The sequence below is a fragment of the Coregonus lavaretus genome (assembly GCF_964263955.1).
Source record: "Coregonus lavaretus genome assembly, contig: HAP1_SCAFFOLD_1417, whole genome shotgun sequence".
Classification (NCBI taxonomy): Eukaryota; Metazoa; Chordata; class Actinopteri; order Salmoniformes; family Salmonidae; genus Coregonus; species Coregonus lavaretus.
The window spans coordinates 99,981-124,609 of NW_028166711.1; the positions used below are offsets into that span (position 1 = coordinate 99,981).

Below are 24,629 nucleotides of genomic sequence, written 5' to 3' on the forward strand. Positions count from 1 at the left end.
AAGAGGACTGGCCACCCCTCATAGCCTGGTTCCTCTCTAGGTTTCTTCCTAGGTTTTGGCCTTTCTAGGGAGTTTTTCCTAGCCACCGTGCTTCTACACCTGCATTACTAGCTGTTTGGGGTTTTAGGCTGGGTTTCTGTACAGCACTTCGAGATATTAGCTGATGTACGAAGGGCTATATAAAATACAATTGATTGATTGATTGGGTAGTAGGCAGAGATGGTTAGTATTTATGTTACATGTATTTGAAATACGTATTTTAATTACTTCTGAATATTTTGTCATTAGAATTACACTGGGCTGAACTACACTCCAATGCATTTTGTATTTTTTATTTTCCAAATAAATACTAAATACTTTTCTACACAATTTATCATAGCGGTTCACATGTTGTGGCCCCCCTTTCACCCTGCAATGGTATAAGAAGTCTGATAGCACTATGGTGTGATAAGAACGTCTGTTAAATTAACTAAATATACATGTATATGTAAACATGTTGATAAATACTTTGTTGAGGGAAAATGTACTTGATATGATTGTAATATTTTGTTGTCTCACCAAGCTGTCTTAAGATGAAGGCACTAATTAAAAGTCACCCTGGATAAGTGCGTCTGCTAAATGACTAAAATGTAAATGTCGATGTAAAAATGAATAATTGCAAAGCATGCTGAGTATTATTCTAAAGAGCTCCGCCCCTAAACAAGGCCAATAATAATACCCAGTGTGCTTTACAGTTAATTTGGTAGGTTCATTTTCACATATACATTTACATTTTAGTCATCTAGCTTATCCAGAGTGACTTGCTCAACTAAGGTAGATAGCAAAATACAGTGTCACTGTCATAGCAAGAAAAAAGGTTTTGTCACTGTTTCTGAGAATGTTGTTGGTGTTCGGATCGGTTACTTGCAAATGTGTTTTTGTATTTAAAATGAATACATTACATTGAATGAAATACATTACAAAATACAAGTATTTAGTAGTTTATTTTGATACATTGATCTTGATGGTATTTTTATATCTGTATTTTGTAATTGTATGTAGTAATTTTTACCCATCCGTGGTAGTAGAATACTCTGTCTGCAGGGGGTTTTCAGGGCATGACCAGGACACTGGAGGCAAAGGACCGGTTTAAACAGGAAAATGTCCTGGAGTTTTATTAAAAATGAATGTTTCACAAATCACTTTGAAAAGGCATTGAAAAGGCAAAATAAAATACCTATCTCTCCTCAGAGCATAATTACTGGGCAATCACTTACAAACTCAAGAGATCAGGGTGTTGTTTCAGTTCTCGGAACAGGGTTCTGAGAACTGACACATCTCAGTTTTCAACCCTAATGCTGAGCTGTTGTGACTTCTATCTCAACAACAGGATGCTGCGCCTCACCCAGAAGCTCTTTTGGCACTCCGCCTAGAACAGTTGGTTTAGACAGAGGATCAACAACAGGATGCTGCGCCTCACCCAGAAGCTGTTTTGGCACTCCGCCTAGAACAGTTGGTTTAGACAGAGGATCAACAACAGGATGCTGCCCCTCACCCAGAAGCTGTTTTGGCACTCCGCCTAGAACAGTTGGTTTAGACAGAGGACCAGAAAGAGGAACTTGTGCGACACACTGTTCTAATGAAGTTTTACTGGCAGAATGTTTTCTTCATTATATCTTCTTCACACAATAACTTACGTTTAGTACCTTTAAGACTAACTGTATGTCATCTTACTTAATTACCTTGTACCTAAGTCAATTTCTGTCACCACAAATGTTATCCACAAGTTCATCTGACTGGGGAAGTAAATATAGGGCTTCATTGACAACATCCTGAAGTATCCCTTTAAGAACAAAACTATAACTGAAATGTCTTTGGCCACCATACCAATCAAAACTACATCAAAAGAGTTCATCAAGAGGTCCATAGTCTTTGAGATAGTGGCTGGGTTGGAGACCCACCAGCCGCATGGTGGCTCACCAAACGGGCATAGAGAGTTGACTGCAGCAAGGTGTACTGCTTAACTAGGATGTGGCCCTAATTGGAGAGTGGCTTTAGGGTGGAGTACGCTTCCAACAGCAGGCATTCCCTTCAACATGTTACAGAAGATAATGTGGAGACAGAGATGGGCAGTATCTCTGTTAATACGTATTTGAAATACATATTTCAATGACTTTTGACTATTTTGTCATTTTGTATTGCACTGGCCTGAACTACAATCCTATGTATTTGGAACAAGATACTTTTGAGACCTGTAATTTGTAAAAACATTTTGTTGTTGTAAAATACAACATATTTTTCTATACCATTCTTTATAGGGGTTGGACATTTTGTGTTCCCCTTTCATCCTGCATTGGTATCAGAAGTCTGATGGCACTATGGTTTGATAAAGTGACTAGTAAATGACTAAAATGTGTACTCTGTATGTAGAGGGGGTGTGGTTTCTTTGATAAGGAAGTGTGACAGATTTTTTGGTAGTCGGCAGAGATAGTTTGTATTTATGTTACATGCATTTGAAATACATATATTAATTACTTCTGAGTATTTAGTCATTTGAATTATGCTGGGATGAACTACACTCCAATGTATTTTGAAAATACAAAATACTTTTCTATACCATTTTTTTATAGCGGTTGACATCTTGTGGCCCCGCTTTCACCCTGCATTGGTATCAGAAGTCTGATAGCACTATGGTGTGATAAGAGTGTCTGCTAAATGAACTAAATATACATGTAAAAAAGAACACTTGAAAAATATGCTGGGTATTAAAATAATGAGCTCTGCACCCAAAAGAAGGCCAATAATAATACCCAGTGTGCTTTGCAATTGTTCATTTTTACATTGTCATTTTAGTCATTTAGCAGAGACTCATATCCAGAGAGACTTACCATCAGTACATTCAACTAGGGTAGATGAACAATCTCATATCACAGTCATAGAAAGTTAAAAGCTGTTTTCTTCCGTCACTGAGAATGTTGTTGTAGTGAAGGTGTATACTAGCAAATGTATTTACCTGTATGTATTTGTATTTTATCTACATACAACTACAAAAGTATTTTGTATTTAAGTTTGATACATTAGTCTTTAGAGTATCTGGTATTTTTAACAAGATCCATTTTTGATGTACAGTATATTTTGCCCATCTCTGTGTTGATATATCGTCTCTCAGTGACTAGCTGATTTGGTTATGGCTACCTAGATTCATGTGGAGATCACAACACCCTTCTCCCCCGACAGAGTCATCAGTAAGCACACACACGGCACACACACACAGACACACACAGACACACACACTGACAGACAGACAGACAAACAGACAAACAGACACACACACACACACACAGACAGAGACACACACGCACAGACACACACAGACACAGACACATACACACAAATACCATCCTCATCAATGAGCCAGTCAATGTTAATGTCTCTCTCTCTCTCTCCCTCTCTCTCTGTTTCTCTCCCTGTCCCCTCCCTCCTCTCCTCTCTCAGTGCTGGGTCATGCGTGTGCGGCCCAGTCTGTCCTGGTAGCGGGCCTGTCTGAGGTCCACAGGAAGGGCTATCCTCTGACGGAGCAGGCCCTGTCAGGGAAGGTGCTCCAGGTGTCCGCCATGGCCTGCTTCCAGCTGGCTCCCCTAGTACATCCTACTGGGGCTGGCTGAGCACGTATTTCTGACACACCTATTGCTGCTACACTGTTCGTACACAGAGACAAAATGGGTTGGAGATTTACAATGTCAATGGACACCATATGTAGTTGAGATGAAGTTAGAATGTGGAGTTTTGGAACCAACTGCCAACATGGAGGATAGTATTCTGAACTCTGGAAGCTAGGGTTAGGATGCCCCCTACTGGTGTATTAGAGACAGACAAGAGACGTTTGAACCAAATGAATGCTTCTTTCTCTTAGACAGTATAGACCTACTAGTCTGTGCAGATGAGACAGGTGACAGTATTGAGACAGGTGACAGTATTGAGAAAGTTGATAGTATTGAGACAGGTGACAGTATTGAGAAAGTTGATAGTATTGAGAAAGATGACAGTATTGAGACAGATGACAGTATTGAGACAGACAACAGTATTGAGATGGGTGACAGTATTGAGACAGGTGACAGTATTGAGACAGGTGACAGTATTGAAACAGATGACAGTATTGAGACAGGTGACAGTATTGAGACAGATGACAGTATTGAGACAGATGACAGTATTGAGACAGCTGACAGCATTGAGAAAGTTGATAGTATTGAGACAGATGACAGTATTGAGACAGGTGATGTGATGTGGGAGTGTGTTATGTGTCATCTATTTGTCTAAATGGTACATAGATGACTTGAAATAGCTGATTCATTGGGTCAATCAATTCAATAGTAGAGCAATTCCAATGTCATGATGATGACTTTTATTTTGAAAGACCACATTGATTCAGTAAGTGATTCAGACAACTGAATTGTTTGGATTCATACATGTACATGGGTGATTTAACTCTTCTCATCTGATCATAAATGGATCAACAATGTTCCCAGTTTCTGATTTGACTGGTTTGCCAGTACTACAGTTTACATCAAGAGAAAAAGAGACCCATTTCCAGAGGATTGCAACAGCCAAGAGGTGATCAGGTAGACAGTAAAAGTCTGAAGCCTGAGTGTCAGTCTGTATGTGCCATCATGCCATCTGTTTAGCAAGAGCACTAACAGATCTGGGACCAGGCTTTTATTTTTATTTTTACAATAACTTTAAAAAGGGGGAATTGAACCAGATCATAGGCCTACTGGAAGACTGTTAATAACCCAGAAGCTCTCCATCAATATGTCTGAAATGGTTGAAATCATCTGTACCTACTGGTAATTATTGAGATATGATTTTGTACCAATCCCAAACCCAGGATAGAGGGGCAGAGTGAATGTGGTCTGGACTCTGTGGAGGAGGGTCATTGTGTCAGAGACGCTGTAGAAGGACAGAGTTCCTGCCCTGTGGTCCTGGTCAACTCCTACTCTGGAGGACCAGGGGACAGATATTTCTCTTTTATTAGCATTGGGCCAAACCCTACAATGGGGGGATAGCACTCCAAAGTCCAGGACTGACTGTTACCTAGAAATGTAGACTCTGGGACCTTTCCTTTCCTGATGATCCCTTTATATGACTCGTCAAAAAGGCTGTTACTTTTTTCTTCAAAACTTGAAGCACATTTTCAATTGACTAAGTACAAAACACAAAACCACACAGTAACATTTTCACCAAAACCTAATCAGTGTTTCATCTAGAAATGCCTTTCATATAAAGTAAATACCTTTCACAATGCAATGCTCACAATACTTTTCATATGATTCTCTTCTCATTTGTTTAAATACATTTGACCTTCAATTAGTCTAACTGCGCTTAATGGTTAATCACTTAACCGTTTGGTAAAACTATAGATTTTAAACTGGTTTGTCTACTATATAAGGATTTTGAGAACTACAGAAATAAAATGTGTTTGTAAAGTATAAACATCTAGATAACATGTATGATACATGATAACCATACATAATGACTGCTCATTATTGCTAATTGATTCCACATATTGTGAACCACAATTGGTCACCATATAAAAGGATGTTTATGAACATTTCTTTCAACATGGAGCAGGATAGACAGCAAGGGAGAGGAAGAAATCAAAGAGCTTGTGGACAAGGGGCCAATCAGAGAGGAGGGATGGGCCCCATTAAAGAGGTCAGAGAGGTCAAAGAGGTGGACATGGGTCCCGTCAAAGAGCTGGACATCAGAGAGAGGGAGGCAGACGACAGGGAACTGTTGTGTCTAATGAAGTCCGGTCCATTGTCGTTGACCATGTGGTAAACAGAGGCCTTACCATGGCAGAGGCTGACAGATTAGTTCACCCCAATCTGAAAAGATCAACTGTCAATAAGATCATAAGAACATTTTCTCCAAGAAAACCGGTAAGTCTGAAGGATATGCACTATGCTTTACCATTACATTTACAATAAATTACATGTTGTAATGCATGTAAATTCACATAACTTGTTCCAGTATTCTTCCAGTATGATCTACTGACAGTATACTCTTGTTCTACCCTCAGAATTGACAGAAGACCCCGTGGTGGTGGCCGTGTGCTGACCGACCAGCAGGAGTGGGCAGTGGTGGAAATGGTGAGGGCCAGGAATGACATACGTCTGTCTGAAATAAAGCAGGCCATTGAGGAGAATGATGACACCTTTGCCAATGTGGCATCCATCAGCCTACCAACAATCACCCGCCTTTTGAAGAGGCACCAGGTATCTATGAAACACATTGACCTGGAGCCTTCTGGGAGAAACAACTGGGGGCCGAGTATGTTCAGGTACAGCACTATATAAATACACTGTATTACTGTTGCTATTAATGCACATGCTACTTCACAATATCATAATGGAACTATACTGTAAAAAGAACTAACCAAAATATATTTTTTAGAGGGTGATGGTGCTTGATGCTGCTGTGAACCATCACTAGTATATCTTTGTTGATGAAGCGGGCTTCAACCTGGGCCAAAACTTGGCGCCGTGGGCGGAACCCTATTTGCCGACGGGCGTCCGTCCAAGTGCCTGGACAACGCGGGGGAAACATTTCCAAGTGCAGCAGCTATCTCTGAAGATGGTGTGGTAGGACGTAGACCATTACTTGGATCCTACCACGCTGCACACCTCATTGTGTTTCTCAATGAAATGGAGCAGGCCTGTCAAGGTGAAGGGGTCACCTATGTCATTGTGTGGGACAATGTCAGGTTCCACCATTCAGAGGTGGTTCAGGCATGGTTTCAGGTCCCTCCCTGATTCGTGACCCTATACCAGCCCCCCGGTACTCTCCTTCCTCAACCTTATTAAATTATTGTTTTCATCATGGAGGTGGAAGGTGTACGATCGCCATCCCCATGAGCGTGCCACCCTCCTTCTGGCCATGGAAGAGGCATGTGATGACATCAATGCAGACCAATGTCAAGCTTTGATTCAACATGCCGAAAGGTTTCTCCAGCGGTGCATGAACAATGAGGACATTTACTGATGTGGATGAGAATTTATGGCCAAATGCGCTAGATAGGCTTGATGCTAATTAATGTGTGCTAAACATTATTTTATTTTCATTCATGTAATGTTTCATTTAATGTCTTACATCTAATTACAGACAGTACTGTATGTTGCAATTATATCAGAAAAATAAAAAATGTTCCCCATGAATGATTGTAGAGGATGTCATCATTGATCACACCTTTGATTACACATTGGATAGATATCATGGAAATGATAGATTGTCAATGTTGTTGGGTAATGTAAGTGTATTGCCTAATGTAAACTGTCATCTACAGTACTGTAGCATATTAATTTCAGCACTTCTAAGGGTTATTTGAAACAATTATCTTGCAGTGATTGCTACTGGATTAACTGGTAGTTAATGATATATTTTCAATTGATTAGTTTTAAGTTGTTTTGGTGATTAAACCAATGCTCTCATTACATTTATATTTTGATCAATGGTTGTGTGGTGAGAGATGTTTCCAATCCAAATGAATGCACAATGACAGGTTTTGAATGAAAGACTGGCTGCTTTACAAGCGTGACCAGCTAGGAGTTTTATACTAAGAGTTGTGAAAATGTACCACCTGCTTGTGAAAATAGTACCAAAGTGATTAAAACAAAACCGTAATAGGATTTTTTGGGCGGGGATGAATTGTTAATTGATTTTCAATAAGGAACACTGAGGGAAAACACAACAGAAGAAAAAGGGGGGACGCAACCACTACAGTGAGGGAAAAAAGTATTTGATCCCCTCTCAAATCAGAAGGATTTCTGACTCCCAGGTGTCTTTTATACAGGTAACGAGCTGAGATAGGAGCACACTCTTAAAAGGACTGCTCCTAATCTCAGCTTTTTACCTGTTTAAAAGACACCTGTCCACAGAAGCAAACAATCAATCAGATTCCAAACTCTCCACCATGGCCAAGACCAAAGAGCTCTCCAAGGATGTCAGGGACAAGATTGTAGACCTACACAAGGCTGGAATGGGCTACAAGACCATCACCAAGCAGCTTGGTGAGAAGGTGACAACAGTTGGTGCGAATATTCGCAAATGGAAGAAACACAAAAGAACTGTCAATCTCCCTCGGCCTGGGGCTCCATGCAAGATCTCACCTTGTGGAGTTGCAATGATCATGAGAACGGTGAGGAATCAGCCCAGAATTACACGGGAGGATCTTGTCAATGATCTCAAGGCAGCTGGGACCATAGTCACCAAGAAAACTATTGGTAACACACTACGCCGTGAAGGATTGAAATCCTGCAGCGCCTGCAAGGTCCCCCTGCTCAAGAAAGCACATATACATGCCCGTCTGAAGTTTGCCAATGAACATCTGAATGATTCAGAGGAGAACTGGGTGAAAGTGTTGTGGTCAGATGAGACCAAAATGGAGCTCTTTGTCATCAACTCAACTCGCCGTGTTTGGAGGAGGAATGCTGCCTATGACCCCAAGGACACCATCCCCACCATCAAACATGGAGGTGGAAACATTATGCTTTGGGGTTGTTTTTCTGCTAAGGGGACAGGACAACTTCACCGCATCAAAGGGACGATGGACGGGGCCATGTACCGTCAAATCTTGGGTGAGAACCTCCTTCCCTCAACCAGGGCATTGAAAATGGGTCGTGGATGGGTATTCCAGCATGACAATGACCGAAAATACACGGCCAAGGCAACAAAGGAGTGGCTCAAGAAGAACCACATTAAGGTCCTGGAGTGGCCTACCCAGTCTCCAGACCTTAATCCCATAGAAAATCTGTGGAGGGAGCTGAAGGTTCGAGTTGCCAAACGTCAGCCTCGAAACCTTAATGACTTGGAGAAGATCTGCAAAGAGGAGTGGGACAAAATCCCTCCTGAGATGTGTGCAAACCTGGTGGCCAACTACAAGAAACGTCTGACCTCTGATTGCCAACAAGGGTTTTGCCACTAAGTACTAAGTAATGTTTTGCAGAGGGGTCAAATACTTATTCCCCTCATTAAAATACAAATCAATTTTTAACATTTTTGAAATGAGTTTTTCTGGATTTTTGTTTTGTTATTCTGTCTCTCACTGTTCAAATAACCCTACCATTAAAATTACAGACTGATCATTTCTTTGTCAGTTTGCAAACGTACAAAATCAGCAGGGGATAAAAATACTTTTTTCCCTCACTGTAACATTACAGTATAATATTCTAATGAGGCAACCACTAACATTACAGTATGATTTTCTAATGAGGCAACCACTAACATTACAGTATGATATTCTAATGAGGCAACCACTAACATTACAGTATGATATTCTAATGAGGCAACCACTAACATTATAGTATGATATTCTAACGAGGCAACGACTAACTTTACAGTATGATATTCTAATGAGGCAACCAATAATACTACAGTATGATATTCTAATGAGGCAACCACTAACATTACAGTATGATATTCTAATATTCTAACGAGGCAACCACTAACATTACAGTATGATATTCTAATGAGGCAACCACTAACATTACAGTATGATATTCTAATGAGGCAACCACTAACATTACAGTATGATATTCTAATGAGGCAACCACTAACATTACAGTATGATATTCTAATATTCTAATGCAAGTGAGCAAATCTCCAATCTCCACCCTATTCCCTATGTAGTGCACTACTTTAGATCTGATCAGAAGTAGCCTAGTGCACTACGTAGGGAACAGGGTGTCATTTGGGCCAGAGTCAGTAACTCCCCTGGGTATGAATTGTCTCTCTATCTTATCTGTCTTCTATATGATGTTCTCCTCTCCTCCTCTCTTCTCTCCTCTATTCACTCTATTCTATCATCCACACCACATGCCAGCTTCAACACAATCCATTTACAAGTTAAAGACACACCTTGGAATAAATAGCAAAGGAAAACTACTACTAGATGGATTTTTTATTTCCCATCACCATGAATCATATTTAATAACTGAACAGTAGCAGACCTAACTTCATCTGTTCCTGACTCTAGATAGTGGATTAAAAAGACCATCAATCTCCAATTATATTAAAGTACAATTCTGAACATTACTGATATACTGAGTGGCAAGTCAAGATAGCTGATGTTTTTATTGTTTGGTTAATAGCACCACCTGCTAGACAGGTTTAATGTTGCTTGACTGAGCAGTATGGGAGAATAAAAGATGCCAAATTTAGGGCCGGTTTCCCGGACATCTCCATTGAACATGCTTTTTAGTCTAGGACTAGGCTTCATCTGTGTCCGGGAAACCGGCCCATATAGTTCAATTAGCAAGTAAGTAACACTACCTGTTCCATGATGCTGAGGAAAATTACATTGAGACAGAGAACCAATTGAGAAAACATTTCAATGGTTCTGAATGACAACCAACATACATTAACAGCATACATCATGATTAATGTAAATGTATAAGATTAAAACATTGCATTTGATAAAAATACGTTATTAAGTTTTAATTACACTCTGAAGATTAAATCAGTCAGACAAAAATAATTGTACAGAAAAACAGCATTTTTATCTGCGGACCATCACCACCAGCATAACTAGTATCTATGTGGACCCTACTACAGTTTAACCAGCTCAGCTATAGACTACACCAGCATGACTAGTATTTATGTGGACCCTACTACAGTTTAACCAGCTCAGCTATAGACTACACCAGCATGACTAGTATCTATGTGGACCCTACTACAGTTTAACCAGCTCAGCTATAGACTACACCAGCATGACTAGTATCTATGTGGACCCTACTACAGTTTAACCAGCTCAGCTATAGACTACACCAGCATGACTAGTATCTATGTGGACCCTACTACAGTTTAACCAGCTCAGCTATAGACTACACCAGCATGACTAGTATCTATGTGGACCCTACTACAGTTTAACCAGCTCAGCAGTACCAATATAGAGACAAAACCCAGGATAAAGGGGCTGAGTGAATGTGGTCTGGACTCTGTGGAGGAGGGTCATTGTGTCAGAGACACTGTAGAAGGACAGAGTACCTGCCTTGTGATCCAGGTACACTCCTACTCTGGAGGACTGAGGGCCTGATACTTCAGTCTCAACATCATTGTGTCTGAAACAATAACCATCACTATAACACTGTAAACTCCAGGACTTGTCATTGTCTCCAAATCCACCATCTGTCCCTGTTCTGCTGATGTCTTTATATGAGACTGCTGTATAAACATCCTCCCCACTCCACTCCACCTCCCAGTAACAGCGTCCAGACAGACCCTCTCTACACAGAACCTGGCACCAGTTGGTGAATCTGTCTGGATGAACAGGATATGGTTGGACTTGGTCTGAATCGGTCACCTTTCTGTTCCCTTCAGACAGAGAGAGGCGTGTGTGTGCTGTGTTTGGGTCCAGTGTGAGCTGACAGGAATCTGGGAGAAGAGCAGAGCAGAGACCAATGAGGGGAGTTAGAACAATAAGTGAAGTCAGATACTGTATCTACCCTGTCTTTGATTAGAGCACAGCAGAGATCAAATCAGAGAAATATGAGGAGTCAGATAGATACCCAGTCTTTGATTAGATCCACTATTGCTATATATTTCTAGAGGGATTGTTAGGAGTGTCAGTAAAAAGAGACTGTTAGTTACTTCAGAATAAAGAGACTCACATTGTAAGAACTGTTCTCTGGTCTTGGGCTCTGGAGGCAGTACAACATCCACTATATTCACTACAGACACACAAACACATTCACAGAGAGAGGGAATGTTACCATCACACCATATTCCACATGTATATGACTAGTAGGGAACTTTCAATGGTCTAAAGTTGATGTTCTTATTATTTTCAACACACCTGTAGTGGAGATCTTGGTCCATTCTCCTTTAAGGACGTATTCTAGTTTCTCTCTCAGTTCAGACACAGTCTTACTCACATCTCCAAAGTACTGAAGAGGACGGACAACGATGCTGGGTAAGTCTGAAGATACACTGGTACTGGAGAGAGACTGATAACTCTGGAGACAGAGAGAGAGAGAGAGAGAGAGAGAGAGAGGGAGAGAGAGAGAGAGAGTGAGAGGGAGCAGAACCAAATGATTCATACCCAGGGGAGTTACTGACTCTGGCCCAAATGACACCCTGTTCCCTACGTAGAGCACTAGGCTACTTCTGATCAGATCTAAAGTAGTGCACTACATAGGGAATAGGGTGGAGATTTGCTCACTGTCATTAGAATGAAGATTTCCATACAGGAGTTACTGTCTCTGTCCCAAATCTCTCCCTGTTCCCTACGTAGTGCACTAGGCTTCTTCTGACCAGATCTAAAGTAGTCTTCTAGATTTTACATGTTTTCTCCCTGTCGTTAGAAAATGACAATATGGTAATGACTTTAGTGGTTTCCTCCCCCTTTGTTTTTATTGGTTGTGTGTTATGTGTGTTGTTGTGTTAGGTTTTCCCCCTGTGTTCCTAATGGAAAATCCATTAACAGTGAATCACAAACAAATTATATTCCAGTTGTGTTTAGACAACTTCATGGCTGACATCCCCCAGTTCTGTTAAGACCCATTGAACTGGGTCACATTCTAAATGGTCACTTGTATTGATAGTCCATACTGGGCCTAACTGAGGTTAACCATACTGGAGGGTTTCTTTCTGCACACATATTCCCTCATCTCCAGAACTTTACCTGATGTCCTCTCTCTCTCTCTCTCTCTCTCTGTCTCTCTCTCTCTCTCTCTCTCTCTCTCTCTCTCTCTCTCTCTCTCTCTCTCTCTCTCTCTCTCTGTCTCTGTCTCTGTCTCTGTCTCTGTCTCTGTCTCTGTCTCTGTCTCTGTCTCTGTCTCTGTCTCTGTCTCTGTCTCTGTCTCTGTCTCTGTCTCTGTCTCTCTCTCTGTCTCTGTCTCTGTCTCTCTCTCTCTCTCTCTCTCTCTCTTCTCTCTCTCTCTCTCTCTCTCTCTCTCTCTCTCTCTCTCTCTCTCTCTCTCTCTGTCTCTGTCTCTGTCTCTGTCTCTGTCTCTGTCTCTGTCTCTGTCTCTGTCTCTGTCTCTGTCTCTGTCTCTGTCTCTCTCTCTCTCTCCCATCAAACCGTATAGAAAGCAGCCAACCTCAATATGGTTCCATTCCTGTAGTTATCAGGACACATGAGGTGTGGAACTATTATCTCCTTTCTAAGTGTGAACTTGTCCACTTCCCTTCATGGATTTAAAAGGAAATGACTGGTATATGTAAACTCCCTCTACCCCATGCCAACACCAATCCAATGCTGTACAATTAATTCCATAGCTTAACAACATACATCACTCACACACACACTCACACAGACACACCTATTCACTTGGGCCTTCTCCTCATGCCCTGCTGACATCCATGCAGGCCCACATTGACCTTGTGACCTCTGGAGCTCCATGCATCTTGTTCTACACTCCCTGCCTAGTAAAACCCTTTCTCCCATGGGCCTGAGAGTACAGCTCATTTGAGACCATTTAGGAAAAGATTTTCTGTCATTTTTAAATGCCCATAAAAAAAAATCACATTATATACTGCTGTTTTGAATGTATAGCAAAACCAGGTAGTTTTGAGGTTGAATAGCTACTTGAGTTGCTTGGTTCTACTGAAATTACCAACAGGCATTGGTCCAGGGTGATCAGGCCTATAATTTGAGACCATTTGGGTAAAGATTAGAGCTTTCTTTCCTTTTTAAATCACTCCAGGCAATATGTAATACAAATCTGATTTGGTTGCAATGCTGGGAAGAACTACACCACAGTAGATCCACGTTGCCTTTCAACTTTTTTCAAATAGGAAAACCAGGTTTTTATCCGTTTGTTTTTTTATAAAGCTAGAAAAAAATATATATCAAAAAAAATAAAAAATATGAAGAAAATATGCATCACTAACTGTAAGTCGCTCTGGATAAGAGTGTCTGCTAAATGACTACCAAAAATATATATATATATTTTTTTCATAAATATGAAAATGAAAAAAAAGACGACTACCAGGTGAACGCATAACTTACCACGTGCCCGTAGCCAAACACGTCTTTAAATGACCAGTGGGGTCGAATCCGGGTGGGGGGTGTGATAACTGCCTGAATGGAGGTGAAGCTTCACTTAATCTACTTTGAAGCAGAGAAAAAACCGTAATGTTGGAGAAGCTGACTTAATCTACTTTGAAGCAGAAAAAAAAATATGAAAAATTATTTTTTCTAAAATATGAAAATGAAAAAAAAGAAGACATGGGGGCGTGCGGGACGCACTCGCTAAGCGGACCGGCACATTGAACGCGGGTCGGCGACTCCCCGCGACTCCCCGCTTGCCAGGAGCCCTCCGATAACGTGGACGGATCCTGCCGAGTAAGAAATTATACTCGGGAGGAGACAGAGAGAGGGAGAGGGGACTCTCTCCAATCCCACTGACCTCACTGTTGGGTACATGCTGTCTGGACATTAAAACAGACCCAGTTGCTAGGTCAACCAAGCATAGACAGATAAGATAGAGAGACAATTCATACACAGGGGAGTTACTGACTCTGGCCCAAATGACACCCTGTTCCCTACGTAGTGCACTAGGCTACTTCTGATCAGATCTAAAGTAGTGCACTACATAGGGAATAGGGTGGAGATTTGCTCACTGTCATTAGAATGAAGATTTCCATACAGGAATTACTGTCTCTGTCCCAAATCTCTCCCTGTTCCCTACGTAGTGCACTAGGCTTCTTCTGACCAGATCTGAAGTAGTCTTCTAGATTTTACATGTTTTCTCCCTGTCGTTAGAAAATGACAATATGGTAATGACTTTAGTGGTTTCCTCCCCCTTTGTTTTTATTGGTTGTGTGTTATGTGTGTTGTTGTGTTAGGTTTTCCCCCTGTGTTCCTAATGGAAAATCCATTAACAATGAATCACAAACAAATTATATTCCAGTTGTGTTTAGACAACTTCATGGCTGACATCCCCCAATTCTGTTAAGACCCATTGAACTGGGTCACATTCTAAATGGTCACTTGTATTGATAGTCCATACTGGGCCTAACTGGGGTTAACCATACTGGAGGGTTTCTTTCTGCACACATATTCCCTCATCTCCAGAACTTTACCTGATGTCCTCTCTCTCTCTCTCTCTGTCTCTGTCTCTGTCTCTGTCTCTGTCTCTGTCTCTGTCTCTGTCTCTGTCTCTGTCTCTGTCTCTGTCTCTGTCTCTGTCTCTGTCTCTCTCTCTCTCTCTCTCTCTCTCTCTCTCTCTCTCTCTCTCTCTCTCTCTCTCTCTCTCTCTCTCTCTCTCTCTCTCTCTCTCTCTCTCTCTCTCTCTCTCTCTCTCTCTCTCTCTCTCTCTCTCTCTCTCTCTCTCTCTCTCTCTCTCTGTCTCTGTCTCTGTCTCTGTCTCTGTCTCTGTCTCTGTCTCTGTCTCTGTCTCTGTCTCTCTCTCTCTCTCCCATCAAACCGTATAGAAAGCAGCCAACCTCAATATGGTTCCATTCCTGTAGTTATCAGGACACATGAGGTGTGGAACTATTATCTCCTTTCTAAGTGTGAACTTGTCCACTTCCCTTCATGGATTTAAAAGGAAATGACTGGTATATGTAAACTCCCTCTACCCCATGCCAACACCAATCCAATGCTGTACAATTAATTCCATAGCTTAACAACATACATCACTCACACACACACTCACACAGACACACCTATTCACTTGGGCCTTCTCCCTCATGCCCTGCTGACATCCATGCAGGCCCACATTGACCTTGTGACCTCTGGAGCTCCATGCATCTTGTTCTACACTCCCTGCCTAGTAAAACCCTTTCTCCCATGGGCCTGAGAGTACAGCTCATTTGAGACCATTTAGGAAAAGATTTTCTGTCATTTTTAAATGCCCCTAAAAAAAATTCACATTATATACTGCTGTTTTGAATGTATAGCAAAACCAGGTAGTTTTGAGGTTGAATAGCTACTTGAGTTGCTTGGTTCTACTGAAATTACCAACAGGCATTGGTCCAGGGTGATCAGGCCTATAATTTGAGACCATTTGGGTAAAGATTAGAGCTTTCTTTCCTTTTTAAATCACTCCAGGCAATATGTAATACAAATCTGATTTGGTTGCAATGCTGGGAAGAACTACACCACAGTAGATCCACGTTGCCTTTCAACTTTTTTCAAATAGGAAAACCAGGTTTTTATCCGTTTGTTTTTTTATAAAGCTAGAAAAAAATATATATCAAAAAAAATAAAAAATATGAAGAAAATATGCATCACTAACTGTAAGTCGCTCTGGATAAGAGTGTCTGCTAAATGACTACCAAAAAAATAATTTTTTTTTTTTTTCATAAATATGAAAATGAAAAAAAAGACGACTACCAGGTGAACGCATAACTTACCACGTGCCCGTAGCCAAACACGTCTTTAAATGACCAGTGGGGTCGAATCCGGGTGGGGGGTGTGATAACTGCCTGAATGGAGGTGAAGCTTCACTTAATCTACTTTGAAGCAGAGAAAAAAACGTAATGTTGGAGAAGCTGACTTAATCTACTTTGAAGCAGAAAAAAAAATATGAAAAATTATTTTTTCTAAAATATGAAAATGAAAAAAAAGAAGACATGGGGGCGTGCGGGACGCACTCGCTAAGCGGACCGGCACATTGAACGCGGGTCGGCGACTCCCCGCTTGCCAGGAGCCCTCCGATAACGTGGACGGATCCTGCCGAGTAAGAAATGATACTCGGGAGGAGACAGAGAGAGGGAGAGGGGACTCTCTCCAATCCCACTGACCTCACTGTTGGGTACATGCTGTCTGGACATTAAAACAGACCCAGTTGCTAGGTCAACCAAGCATAGACAGATAAGATAGAGAGACAATTCATACCCAGGGGAGTTACTGACTCTGGCCCAAATGACACCCTGTTCCCTACGTAGTGCACTAGGCTACTTCTGATCAGATCTAAAGTAGTGCACTACATAGGGAATAGGGTGGAGATTTGCTCACTGTCATTAGAATGAAGATTTCCATACAGGAGTTACTGTCTCTGTCCCAAATCTCTCCCTGTTCCCTACGTAGTGCACTAGGCTTCTTCTGACCAGATCTAAAGTAGTCTTCTAGATTTTACATGTTTTCTCCCTGTCGTTAGAAAATGACAATATGGTAATGACTTTAGTGGTTTCCTCCCCCTTTGTTTTTATTGGTTGTGTGTTATGTGTGTTGTTGTGTTAGGTTTTCCCCCTGTGTTCCTAATGGAAAATCCATTAACAATGAATCACAAACAAATTATATTCCAGTTGTGTTTAGACAACTTCATGGCTGACATCCCCCAGTTCTGTTAAGACCCATTGAACTGGGTCACATTCTAAATGGTCACTTGTATTGATAGTCCTTACTGGGCCTAACTGAGGTTAACCATACTGGAGGGTTTCTTTCTGCACACATATTCCCTCATCTCCAGAACTTTACCTGATGTCCTCTCTCTCTCTCTCTCTCTCTCTCTCTCTCTCTGTCTCTGTCTCTCTCTCTCTCTCTCTCTCTCTCTCTCTCTCTCTCTCTCTCTATGTCTCTGTCTCTGTCTCTGTCTCTGTCTCTGTCTCTGTCTCTGTCTCTGTCTCTGTCTCTGTCTCTGTCTTCTCTCTCTCTCTCTCTCTCTCTCTCTCTCTCTCTCTCTCTCTCTCTCTCTCTCTCTCTCTCTCTCTCTCTCTCTCTCTCTCTCTCTCTGTCTCTGTCTCTGTCTCTGTCTCTGTCTCTGTCTCTGTCTCTCTCTCTCTCTCTCCCATCAAACCGTAGAGAAAGCAGCCAACCTCAATATGGTTCCATTCCTGTAGTTATCAGGACACATGAGGTGTGGAACTATTATCTCCTTTCTAAGTGCGAACTTGTCCACTTCCCTTCATGGATTTAAAAGGAAATGACTGGTATATGTAAACTCCCTCTACCCCATGCCAACACCAATCCAATGCTGTACAATTAATTCCATAGCTTAACAACATACATCACTCACACACACACTCACACAGACACACCTATTCACTTGGGCCTTCTCCCTCATGCCCTGCTGACATCCATGCAGGCCCACATTGACCTTGTGACCTCTGGAGCTCCATGCATCTTGTTCTACACTCCCTGCCTAGTAAAACCCTTTCTCCCATGGGCCTGAGAGTACAGCTCATTTGAGACCATTTAGGAAAAGATTTTCTGTCATTTTTAAATGCCCATAAAAAAAATTCACATTATATACTGCTGTTTTGAATGTATAGCAAAACCAGGTAGTTTTGAGGTTGAATAGCTACTTGAGTTGCTTGGTTCTACTGAAATTACCAACAGGCATTGGTCCAGGGTGATCAGGCCTATAATTTGAGACCATTTGGGTAAAGATTAGAGCTTTCTTTCCTTTTGAAATCACTCCAGGCAATATGTAATAAAAATCTGATTTGGTTGCAATGCTGGGAAGAACTACACCACAGTAGATCCACGTTGCCTTTCAACTTTTTTCAAATAGGAAAACCAGGTTTTTATCCGTTTGTTTTTTTATAAAGCTAGAAAAAAATATATATCAAAAAAAATACAAAATATGAAGAAAATATGCATCACTAACTGTAAGTCGCTCTGGACAAGAGTGTCTGCTAAATGACTACCAAAAAAATAAAAAAATTATTTTTTCATAAATATGAAAATGAAAAAAAAGACGACTACCAGGTGAACGCATAACTTACCACGTGCCCGTAGCCAAACACGTCTTTAAATGACCAGTGGGGTCGAATCCGGGTGGGGGGTGTGATAACTGCCTGAATGGAGGTGAAGCTTCACTTAATCTACTTTGAAGCAGAAAAAAAAATATGAAAAATTATTTTTTCAAAAATATGAAAATGAAAAAAAAGAAGACATGGGGGCGTGCGGGACGCACTCGCTAAGCGGACCGGCACATTGAACGCGGGTCGGCGACTCCCCGCTTGCCAGGAGCCCTCCGATAACGTGGACGGATCCTGCCGAGTAAGAAATGATACTCGGGAGGAGACAGAGAGAGGGAGAGGGGACTCTCTCCAATCCCACTGACCTCACTGTTGGGTACATGCTGTCTGGACATTAAAACAGACCCAGTTGCTAGGTCAACCAAGCATAGACAGATAAGATAGAGAGACAATTCATACCCAGGGGAGTTACTGACTCTGGCCCAAATGACACCCTGTTCCCTACGTAGTGCACTAGGCTACTTCTGATCAGATCTAAAGTAGTGCACTACATAGGGAATAGGGTGGAGATTTGCTCACTGTCATTAGAATGAAGATTTCCATACAGGAGTTACTGTCTCTGTCCCAAATCTCTCCCTGTTCCCTACGTAGTGCACTAGGCTTCTTCTGACCAGATCTAAAGTAGTCTTCTAGATTTTACATGTTTTCTCCCTGTCGTTAGAAAATGACAATATGGTAATGACTTTAGTGGTTTCCTCCCCCTTTGTTTTTATTGGTTGTGTGTTATGTGTGTTGTTGTGTTAGGTTTTCCCCCTGTGTTCCTAATGGAAAATCCATTAACAATGAATCACAAACAAATTATATTCCAGTTGTGTTTAGACAACTTCATGGCTGACATCCCCCAGTTCTGTTAAGACCCATTGAACTGGGTCACATTCTAAATGGTCACTTGTATTGATAGTCCATACTGGGCCTAACTGGGGTTAACCATACTGGAGGGTTTCTTTCTGCACACATATTCCCTCATCTCCAGAACTTTACCTGATGTCCTCTCTCTCTCTCTCTCTCTCTCTCTCTCTCTCTGTCTCTCTCTCTCTCTCTCTCTCTCTCTCTCTCTCTCTCTCTCTCTGTCTCTGTCTCTGTCTCTGTCTCTGTCTCTGTCTCTGTCTCTGTCTCTGTCTCTGTCTCTGTCTCTCACTCTCTCTCTCTCTCTCTCTCTCTCTCTTCTCTCTCTCTCTCTCTCTCTCTCTCTCTCTCTCTCTCTCTCTCTCTCTCTCTCTCTCTCTCTCTCTCTCCTCTCTCTGTCTCTGTCTCTGTCTCTGTCTCTGTCTCTCTCTCTCTCTCCCATCAAACCGTATAGAAAGCAGCCAACCTCAATATGGTTCCATTCCTGTAGTTATCAGGACACATGAGGTGTGGAACTATTATCTCCTTTCTAAGTGTGAACTTGTCCACTTCCCTTCATGGATTTAAAAGGAAATGACTGGTATATGTAAACTCCCTCTACCCCATGCCAACACCAATCCAATGCTGTACAATTAATTCCATAGCTTAACAACATACATCACTCACACACACACTCACACAGACACACCTATTCACTTGGGCCTTCTCCCTCATGCCCTGCTGACATCCATGCAGGCCCACATTGACCTTATGACCTCTGGAGCTCCATGCATCTTGTTCTACACTCCCTGCCTAGTAAAACCCTTTCTCCCATGGGCCTGAGAGTACAGCTCATTTGAGACCATTTAGGAAAAGATTTTCTGTCATTTTTAAATGCCCATAAAAAAAATTCACATTATACTGCTGTTTTGAATGTATAGCAAAACCAGGTAGTTTTGAGGTTGAATAGCTACTTGAGTTGCTTGGTTCTACTGAAATTACCAACAGGCATTGGTCCAGGGTGATCAGGCCTATAATTTGAGACCATTTGGGTAAAGATTAGAGCTTTCTTTCCTTTTTAAATCACTCCAGGCAATATGTAATACAAATCTGATTTGGTTGCAATGCTGGGAAGAACTACACCACAGTAGATCCACGTTGCCTTTCAACTTTTTTCAAATAGGAAAACCAGGTTTTTATCCGTTTGTTTTTTTATAAAGCTAGAAAAAAATATATATAAAAAAAAATAAAAAATATGAAGAAAATATGCATCACTAACTGTAAGTCGCTCTGGACAAGAGTGTCTGCTAAATGACTACCAAAAAAATATATATATTTTTTTTTCATAAATATGAAAATGAAAAAAAAGACGACTACCAGGTGAACGCATAACTTACCACGTGCCCGTAGCCAAACACGTCTTTAAATGACCAGTGGGGTCGAATCCGGGTGGGGGGTGTGATAACTGCCTGAATGGAGGTGAAGCTTCACTTAATCTACTTTGAAGCAGAAAAAAAAATATGAAAAATTATTTTTTCAAAAATATGAAAATGAAAAAAAAGAAGACATGGGGGCGTGCGGGACGCACTCGCTAAGCGGACCGGCACATTGAACGCGGGTCGGCGACTCCCCGCTTGCCAGGAGCCCTCCGATAACGTGGACGGATCCTGCCGAGTAAGAAATGATACTCGGGAGGAGACAGAGAGAGGGAGAGGGGACTCTCTCCAATCCCACTGACCTCACTGTTGGGTACATGCTGTCTGGACATTAAAACAGACCCAGTTGCTAGGTCAACCAAGCATAGACAGATAAGATAGAGAGACAATTCATACCCAGGGGAGTTACTGACTCTGGCCCAAATGACACCCTGTTCCCTACGTAGTGCACTAGGCTACTTCTGATCAGATCTAAAGTAGTGCACTACATAGGGAATAGGGTGGAGATTTGCTCACTGTCATTAGAATGAAGATTTCCATACAGGAGTTACTGTCTCTGTCCCAAATCTCTCCCTGTTCCCTACGTAGTGCACTAGGCTTCTTCTGACCAGATCTAAAGTAGTCTTCTAGATTTTACATGTTTTCTCCCTGTCGTTAGAAAATGACAATATGGTAATGACTTTAGTGGTTTCCTCCCCCTTTGTTTTTATTGGTTGTGTGTTATGTGTGTTGTTGTGTTAGGTTTTCCCCCTGTGTTCCTAATGGAAAATCCATTAACAATGAATCACAAACAAATTATATTCCAGTTGTGTTTAGACAACTTCATGGCTGACATCCCCCAGTTCTGTTAAGACCCATTGAACTGGGTCACATTCTAAATGGTCACTTGTATTGATAGTCCATACTGGGCCTAACTGAGGTTAACCATACTGGAGGGTTTCTTTCTGCACACATATTCCCTCATCTCCAGAACTTTACCTGATGTCCTCTCTCTCTCTCTCTCTCTCTCTCTCTGTCTCTCTCTCTCTCTCTCTCTCTCTCTCTCTCTGTCTCTGTCTCTGTCTCTGTCTCTGTCTCTGTCTCTGTCTCTGTCTCTGTCTCTCACTCTCTCTCTCTCTCTCTCTCTCTCTCTCTCTCTCTCTCTCTCTCTCTCTCTCTCTCTCTTGACGGTGGGGATGGTGTCCTTAGGGTCATAGGCAGCATTCCTCCTCCTCCAAACACAGCGAGTTGAGTTGATGCCAAAGAGCTCGATTTTGGTCTCATCTGACCACAACACTTTCACCCAGTTCTCCTCTGAATAATTCAGATGTTCATTGGCAAACTTCAGACGGGCCTGTATATGTGCTTTCTTGAGCAGGGGGACCTTGCGGGCGCAGCAGGATTTCAGTCCTTCACGGGGTAGTGTGTTACCAATAGTTTTCTTGGTGACTATGGTCCCAGCTGCCTTGAGATCATTGACAAGATCCTCCAGTGTAGTTCTGGGCTGATTCCTCACCGTTCTCATGATCATTGCAACTCCACGAGGTGAGATCTTGCATGGAGCCCCAGGCCCGAGGGAGATTGACAGTTCTTTTGTGTTTCTTCCATTTGCGAATAATCACACCAACTGTTGTCACCTTCTCACCAAGCTGCTTGGCAATGGTATTGTAGCCCATTCCAGCCTTGTGTAGGTCTACAATCTTGTCCCTGACATCCTTGGAGAGCTCTTTGGTCTTGGCCATGGTGGAGAGTTTGGAATCTGATTGATTGATTGCTTCTGTGGACAGGTGTCTTTTATACAGGTAACAAACTGAGATTAGGAGCACTCCCTTTAAGAGTGTGCTCCTATTCTCAGCTCGTTACCTGTATAAAAGACACCTGGGAGCCAGAAATCTTTTTGATTGAGAGGGGGTCAAATACTTATTTCCCTCATTAAAATGAAACATCAATTTATAACATTTTTGACATGCGTTTTTCTGGATTTTTTTATGTTATTCTGTCCCTCACTGTTCAAATAAACCTATCATTAAAATTATAGACTGATCATTTCTTTGTCAGTGGGCAAACGTACAAAATCAGCAGGGGGTCAAATACTTTTTTCCCTCACTGTATCTCTCCTCAGAGCATAATTACTGGGCAATCACTTACAAACTCAAAAGATCAGGGTGTTGTTTCAGTTCTCGGAACAGGGTTCTGAGAACTGACACATCTCAGTTTTCAACCCTAATGCTGAGCTGTTGTGACTTCTATCTCAACAACAGGATGCTGCCCCTCACCCAGAAGCTGTTTTGGCACTCCGCCTAGAACAGTTGGTTTAGACAGAGGATCAACAACAGGATGCTGCCCCTCACCCAGAAGCTCTTTTGGCACTCCGCCTAGAACAGTTGGTTTAGACAGAGGACCAGAAAGAGGAACTTGTGCGACACACTGTTCTAATGAAGTTTTACTGGCAGAATGTTTTCTTCATTATATCTTCTTCACACAATAACTTACGTTTAGTACCTTTAAGACTAACTGTATGTCATCTTACTTAATTACCTTGTACCTAAGTCAATTTCTGTCACCACAAATGTTATCCACAAGTGCATCTGACTGGGGAAATAAATATAGGGCTTCATTGACAACATCCTGAAGTATCCCTTTAAGTCAAAACTATAACTGAAATGTCTTTGGCCACCATACCAATCAAAACTACATCAAAAGAGTTCATCAAGAGGTCCATAGTCTTTGAGATAGTGGCTGGGTTGGAGACCCCACCAGCCGCATGGTGGCTCACCAAACGGGCATAGAGAGTTGACTGCAGCAAGGTGTACTGCTTAACTAGGATGTGGCCCTAATTGGAGAGTGCCTTTAGGGTGGAGTATGCTTCCAACAGCAGGCATTCCCTTCAACATGTTACAGAAGATAATGTGGAGACAGAGATGGGCAGTATCTCTGTTAATACGTATTTGAAATACATATTTCAATGACTTTTGACTATTTTGTCATTTTGTATTGCACTGGCCTGAACTACAATCCTATGTATTTGGAACAAGATACTTTTGAGACCTGTAATTTGTAAAAACATTTTGTTGTTGTAAAATACAACATATTTTTCTATCCCATTCTTTATAGGGGTTGGACATTTTGTGTTCCCCTTTCATCCTGCATTGGTATCAGAAGTCTGATGGCACTATGGTTTGATAAAGTGACTAGTAAATGACAAAAATGTGTACTCTGTATGTAGAAGGGGTGTGGTTTCTTTGATAAGGAAGTGTACACAGATTTTTTGGTAGTCGGCAGAGATAGTTTTTATTTATGTTACATGCATTTGAAATACATATATTAATTACTTCTGAGTATTTAGTCATTTGAATTATGCTGGGATGAACTGCACTCCAATATATTTTGAAAATACAAAATACTTTTCTATACCATTTTTTATAGCGGTTCACATCGTGTGGCCCCGCTTTCACCCTGCATTGGTATCAGAAGTCTGATAGCACTATGGTGTGATAAGAGCGTCTGCTAAATGAACTAAATATACATGTAAAAAAGAACACTTGAAAAATATGCTGGGTATTAAAATAATGAGCTCTGCACCCAAAAGAAGGCCAATAATAATACCCAGTGTGCTTTGCAATTGTTCATTTTTACATTGTCATTTTAGTCATTTAGCAGAGACTCATATCCAGAGAGACTTACCATCAGTACATTCAACTA

At 41.5% G+C, this 24,629-nt stretch overlaps 1 long non-coding RNA gene across 1 annotated transcript; it reads right to left on the reverse strand.

Moving 5' to 3' along the window:
• Positions 1-10,788: 10,788 nt before the first annotated feature.
• LOC311114380 lies at positions 10,789-12,016 on the reverse strand. The gene is made up of 3 exons (XR_014611099.1): positions 11,828-12,016; positions 11,643-11,702; positions 10,789-11,406 (listed from the first exon to the last, which is right to left on the reverse strand). It is a non-coding gene; the product is annotated as an uncharacterized lncRNA (long non-coding RNA).
• Positions 12,017-24,629: the final 12,613 nt, after the last annotated feature.